General features: G+C 31.0%; 1 long non-coding RNA gene across 11 annotated transcripts; it reads right to left on the bottom strand.

The window, feature by feature from the left end:
- Positions 1–2,980: 2,980 nt before the first annotated feature.
- Positions 2,981–6,658, bottom strand: LOC145116351 (uncharacterized). 11 transcript variants are annotated; one of them, XR_013712024.1, is made up of 11 exons: positions 6,146–6,655; positions 5,705–5,832; positions 5,534–5,618; positions 5,295–5,449; positions 4,969–5,040; positions 4,829–4,884; positions 4,556–4,668; positions 4,400–4,457; positions 3,801–4,227; positions 3,481–3,584; positions 2,981–3,209 (listed from the first exon to the last, which is right to left on the bottom strand). It is a non-coding gene; the product is annotated as an uncharacterized LOC145116351 (long non-coding RNA). The 11 variants fall into 11 exon arrangements; XR_013712025.1 differs by having other exon boundaries at positions 3,801–3,864; positions 4,011–4,227; positions 4,556–5,040; positions 6,146–6,658; XR_013712021.1 differs by having other exon boundaries at positions 4,556–4,922; positions 6,146–6,658.
- Positions 6,659–7,143: the final 485 nt, after the last annotated feature.

Genomic DNA, 7,143 nt, shown 5'->3' with positions numbered 1-7,143 from the left:
AATAGCTTGAAGATTGATTTACCCAAAGCTCATGAGAAGTAATTATCAATCTCACTTCATTATCTTATGATTATAATAATATCCACAACGCATAAACTTAAGAAAAAGATCTCAAGTATGCTCACAAACACATACCAAAATTTGAAGCTCAATTAAACTCTAAAACTTTACATGCACCCAATTTGAGTTTACTTGCATTTGCATTTGGAAAAAAATGCAATTGCTCTCTTATATCCGTGGAACTAATCACATAACTCTTAAAACCCTACAAATATAATCTATCATTTTGTGTTGATATACATGCAATATGCAAATTGCTCTAACTGATAAATAGTTTGATGACTGATTTACCCAAAGCTCATGATAAGTAATTATCAGTCCCACTTCATCATCTTGTGATTATAAAAAAAGATCCGTAACACATAAACTTAAAAAAATGATCTCAAGTGTACCGTTAAACACATGCCTAAATTTGAAGATTGGTTAAAATCTAAAACTTTACGTGCACCCAATTTGAGTTTACTTGCATTTACATTTCGAAAAAAATACGATTGTTCTCTTACATCCATGGAACCACTCACATAACTCTTCAAACCCTACCAATATAATCTATAATTTTTTGTTGACATAAATGCAATATGCAAGCTACAATGTTCTTATATATGGTAAAAATTTCATTTAACCCATCAATTAAATAACATGATATGAAAAGTTTTGGGAGTTACAAATCACAACATTTCAATTAACCATAAATTAAATTGTATAAGTTGAATAGTCTTGAGAGTTTCAAATGAATGAGGTTCAAGGAAAAATGCTTGTTTTATATATATATATATATATATATATATATATATATATATATATATATATATATATATATATATATATATATATATATGTTAAAATGTATATAGGTTAAAATGTGGATGACATCTATTGTGCGGACGCGTGTGGACAGTGCTATTCTATGAGAATAAATAAGAAAATAGGTTGTTTGGTAATGTAAATACGTTCAAGCTCACATAAATATCATCATTATCATGCATTCTCACTAATTCTTATTCATTTTTGTTCTCACACATCGTTTTTCACTCATTCTTATTCTTACTGAATACGATTATCAAGTACACATTCAGAACGAATGAGAATCATAAAAAAATCCATAATACCCTTATAGACTATTTATTAGCGAAAATGTGTGATAATGATAATAGTTATGTGAGGTTGAACGTATTCACATTATCAAACAACAATTTCTCTTAGTTATTCTCACAGAATAGTACCGTCCACACGTCTGCACAATATATGTCCATCCACATATGAACCTCTCTCTCTCTCTCTCACTATATATATATATATATATATATATATATATATATATATATATGTGTGTGTGTGTGTGTGTGTGTGTGTGTGTGTGTGTGTGTGTGTGTGTGTGTGTGTGTGTGTGGGTGGGTGGGTGTTGGGGGGGGGGGGTGTCATACACTTACGAGAAATTGACTTAATAGGGTAATTACCTTTTCATTTTGATCACATTTAGGTGACTTTTTTATGTAAATATCTTTATAACGAAATTGTTGGAACTGTTCACATATGACCATTATGATCGACTATAGCATTTTACAGCAAGTCATTATAGTCATATGTGAACACTTCCAAAAAGTTCGTTATCTATATGTGTATAAAAAAAGTTACCCAGATGTGAAGAAAACGAAAAGGTAATTACCTTGATAAGTCAAGTTAACTTCTTTTTTATTTTACCTTCTAATTTTGATTTGATATAAAATTTAACCTAAATGGTAACTATTTTTAAAATCACACAATTTATTTTAAATATCTTTTTAAAATACACTACTTTTGTAAAACAAAACTTTAGATTTGTCAGGGAAAAAACAAATCTTCATTTTATAGAATTTTATTGTTTAAGATACTAAATATAAAAATTAAAATTTACTAGAGACATTATTAAATATAGAGACCAATAACATGAAGAACAATCTTCAATGCAATTTGTTCCATGCATTACATAAATTTAAAATACAAAAAATAGTAGTTTTTATGTAACATTAATAACATGTCTTATATATATATATATATATATATATATATATATATATATATATATATATATATATATATATATATGGAAAAGTTCAATAGAGAACAATAATTATTGGTTCTTCAAGGAACCAAATCTTTTTTTCAATTTCTAGAGCTTATTCTTTATCGAAAAAAAAATCTAAAAATATCTAAATTCATATATTAACATTGTGAATGTGAAAAATATTTTTCGGATTCATCGTGTGAATCCGGATTCACATTGTGAATTTTCAAAGATTCACATTGTGAATTTGACGTAAAAAAAAAATTCGAATTTGATATCATTGGAAAAAGGATAAAAAGTTATGAATTTCTGTATTTTTAGTTTTTTTTTTTTTTTGATAAAAAATAAGTTCTAAAGTTGAAAAAAAGATTGGTTCCTTGGTTAATTATGGTTCTTTATTGAACCTCACATATATATATATATATATATATATATATATATACACACTACTACAAAAAAGGGCATTACTGACCGCAAAAACCGTCGGTAATCCGTCGCTAATGGGCTTTACCAACGGACCGTCGGTAATCCGTCGCTAATGGGCTTTACCAACGGAATTGTAACAGACCAAAATTTGTCGGTATATTCTTGTCGCTAATTTTTTGTAACAGATTTCCGACGGCTACTACAAAATTTTAGCAACGGATTTTTCCGTCGGTAAATAGTAATAGATTACCGACAGAACAGGTTTTCAACAGATTACCGACGGAACATGTTTTCAACGGATTAGCGACGGAATATACAACTATTTTAGCGACGGAAATCCGTCGCTAAGCCGTCGGTAAATAGAAATTTATTTTTCAGTAAATAATTACATAAAAATCCACATTCTTCTATATTAAATGCACATAAATGTAATAGAAAAACACAAAGCTCTGAAAAATCTAATATAAACATTTTTAAACATAAATAATAGGTAATTCTAAACAACTCCTATGCAAAAAAATGTAATAAGAAACACTAAACTCATAAAAATCTAATAGAAACTTTTTTAAACATAAATAATAAGTAATTATAAACCACTCCTAGATAAGCTTCTGTTCCTGCCTTGTCGGAAAATGGATGCCCAAAATCCCTAGCTGTGCAGTTCTATTACCATCCATCACTGTAAAAAAAATAACATTTTTTAACAAATATGTGTGACGTGTGTAAGGGTATTTTAGGTATCACATGTTAAAAGGGAACATAACACACCGATTTCTAAGGTAAAAGTTTCAAATTATTAATAATTTAATATAATACTAAATACAAAGACAAAAGGCTTGTCTGGATACCACTACAAAATACAAAGACTTCTAAATCTAAACACCAAAACTTATACACTAAATACAAGGGACAAAAAAGTAAAATTGCACTCCAACAAAAAAATCTAATACCTGAACACAAAGAACAAGAGCCTCGTGTTCTTCAAATTTATGAACACAAAAAAACATCAGCAATCATTTCGTCTGTCAAACATGCAAAAGAATGGCCAGCTGACCTGCAAATTACATAACAAAAAGATTACTCACAATTGGGTTTTAGGGTTTTTACCCTGTTAGAATAAACTTTGCATCATGAGGACTACAATCAAGGAAATGAACATCAGCACTACGTATTTTTTCAACCTATTTTCATAAAAAACTAGGTTTTATAGTGTTATAATTAACTACTATAAAAAAATAAAAAATAAAACATACTAAAAAGTGAAACAAACCTTCATGATCGAGTTTGTTCCTTGTCTGGCAAGAATCATGGCCACACCATAAAAATCCCGTGCACTTCATAAATATACACAAAGTTGAACACAAAGTTAAATTGTTTAGACACATGGCATTTATGCACTCTAGTTGGGACTAGTATCATTCTCAAGAGCAGGAACTGATTTAACACATGGCATTTATGCAGAAGTGATATTGAATAATACCCGATTGTTTTTGGGTTTATATGAGACCCTCTTCTCATTTAACTAATTGGTAGGTGAGGAATAACTGTAAATGTATAAAACATTAGAGTTATTAAATTACCTGAGTCACTTTGCTCTGTATACTTGTCACCAGATATTAATTTAACTATTCATCTCTCAAGAGAAAATACAGTAGGGATCCAATAAGCAAAATGATCTGACTTAAGATAGATAGACACTACAAATGCACAGACAGAAAATGAAAAAAATGACCATTCTAACACATGGAATTTATGCAAAAGATTATTTTCTAAGTTCACATATTTAGGCATTTTGTATAATCTACTAGTACACATAAAATTAGCATGACTGAATCTGTGATTGAAAGTTGCTAACAAAGTGAAAGCAACCTTTAAAACAGTAGCAAGGCCCTTCCAAAAGCTGGAATCCAAAGACTCATACAAACACCTAAAATATGACAAAATAATGTAATAAAAAATATTTTAGGTCAAAATATTTGGTCAAGATTATCATATGTTGTAACTCTTTCAGCTAGATCAACTTACATTAACATATGTTGGAGTTAGAATTGGAGTAGAAGGGATTTCCGACTGTAGGCCGGATCCTCTATCAACTCTTTTCACTTTTGTATCATAAAAATATCTCCAATTTTAACAAGCTGCATAACAGGTTATATGAAACTTATTAACATAAAGGTATTGACTATCGTGTACCTTTGGCTAATGGCGAAACTCGTAAAATCTAGAAGCATACTTGCAAATTTGCAATCGATATTTACACAAACTAATTTAAGATTTTATTAAGTGCAAAAAACTCACTGACGGTGGAGCATTGTTATGAATAAGATAGAGGATTTAAAGTCAAACCAACAGCTCTGCTTGATGGGTCAATGAACAAAATCTGAGCATTGACCTGACATCAGAAAAACTAGTTAAGAGATAGATTACAGAAATTTTACCTTCTTATTTTGAGGGTACTCATCTTTCCACTTTTAATCAGGAAGAGTTTTTTTCAAATGAAATACATCAACCTGTGAAAATTGGAAAAACAATCACATCAAAAATTGATAATATTGCTTAATTACAACTAAAATTAAGTAAACATTAGAGATTTGCAAGGATACAGTTTAAGTAAAGAAGGAGAGTAGGATGCCATTTTCAAGAGTTGAAAGCACACAGACATTAACCATCATGCCAAGAACATGCAGATTGAATGGAATGCCTTTAAGATCGTCTGTTTGTATAAGAGAACCAGAATGTAATAAGTTTTTAAAAAGAAGCTTACCATTAAAGTAAAGAATGAAATGCCAAATACATATCACACATTTCGCCACCTCATCGGCATTAAAACTAAGATTAACGACTTTACGGGTTCTATCAATACTCTTTACAACTCCTTGTAACCATGGTCTTCAATGTTTTCACATATCCATTGATGACCTACAAAGTAGATGGTAAAACGTATAAGACAAAAAAGACTTTCAAGAAGGTAACAAAAAGTCTGAAAATAAGTAAATCACTCACTGAGATAATTACAACGGATGCAGTGAAGGCATGATTCTTGATACATTTGAAACACTTAATCAGTGCAACTAGAGTGGTCAATGTCCTACAGAACATAAACAAGAAGTAATGTCAATAGCTCATATTTCAAATTAAAATTTTGATAGATATAACAAGATATGTATTCCTTACCCTCCATGAAGACCATTCACCTTGTCCTTGTTAGAGTTGGGCCATATGTCCTTGTTAGATAGGAATTATGTCCAATGTATATAGTATATATGATAGTGAGACAATAGAGCATTCATATCATGATGAACCTGAAAGATAGAAAGATATATTATCATACATATTGAAGAAATTGTGTTAGGTGACAATCAAATTATGCTAATCCGAACAATCTCCGTCATATTTTCAGGAAGTACTTTTTCATTACGACATATGAAGTCGTTTATTTTCTATAACTATTTGAAAGTTTTGTAGGTTCGAGAAGGTAGAATGGAGAGCTAATAGTTCCAATTCTAGAAACAGGACAACAATTTGACGCAGACTAAATTTAGGAAAACTAAATTAGGAATCTATAGTTAACTTTCACGACTTCGAATCAATCACAACAATGAAAGCTAGAATTACCGTAGGATGCAGATCAAGGGTAGGATTAGAGTTGCTAAACAGGTACTTGAAGAACGTCTCGAGATTGAAACTCGTGCGATGGAAGATATCACCATAATTGGTTGCTCCACGGTAGTTTTCTCTTGTTTCTGAACCTGAACAAGGAACCACTGAAAGTGATCCACCTTCATGATGCCGTTTTCTGAGTATTACTCAAACAACGACTTGATTGACGGCGGATCTTCCATGGTATTAGCTCTGAGTATTGCTCAAACAACAACTTGCACAAAGTTAGGGCTTTTTTTTACTAAAATCTGGAGAAAAAACTCAAATCGGCTCCAAGGATGAGGTCCATAAGCTGTACCGGCGACTCCTTTAGCGCCGGCTGCTTCGATCGTGGCGGGAAGAGAGAGCCGGAGCAGCTGTGGGCGGCGATGCTTTCTGGCGTCTTTCACAAAGCGATAGGGAGTAAATATCTCTTTTCCCCTTTGGTCAAGTCCGATGTGCGTAAAAGTTAATAGAAACGAGTACTTTTCAGTGAAGGCTGCCCTTTGTCTTTTGCAATTTTACCAAATTGCCACCAATATTTAAATAGAAAAAAAATCGTAATATCACCAACCAATTACCGACGGAACGTGAAATTGTTGATTTTCCGTCGGTAAACCGTCGCTGTATTGTAACGGAATACCAACCAAAAGTGTTACGTCGTTAAACCGTCGGAAATCAGTCACTAGAATCGTCATAATCAACTTTTCTTAATCCGTCGGAAATCCGTTGGTGTTTCGTCGCTATTACCGACGGATTTTTCCGTCGCTAAAATTCTGTCGCTAATACCTTGTTTTCTAGTAGTGATATATATATATATATATATATATATATATATATATATATATATATATATATATATATATATATATAAAGTTATTTGATAATTATACTACTAAAAACGGCTCCCATCATATCGGGACCAATTTAATTCGGTTGATTTTTGTTTATTGATTTGGTTTTTTTCAATTGTT

The sequence above is a fragment of the Lactuca virosa genome, chromosome 5 (genome assembly GCF_052849685.1).
Source record: "Lactuca virosa cultivar CGN04683 chromosome 5, Lactuca_virosa_CGN04683_v6, whole genome shotgun sequence".
Classification (NCBI taxonomy): domain Eukaryota; kingdom Viridiplantae; phylum Streptophyta; class Magnoliopsida; order Asterales; family Asteraceae; genus Lactuca; species Lactuca virosa.
This window is presented reverse-complemented; position numbering and strand designations above follow the sequence as displayed.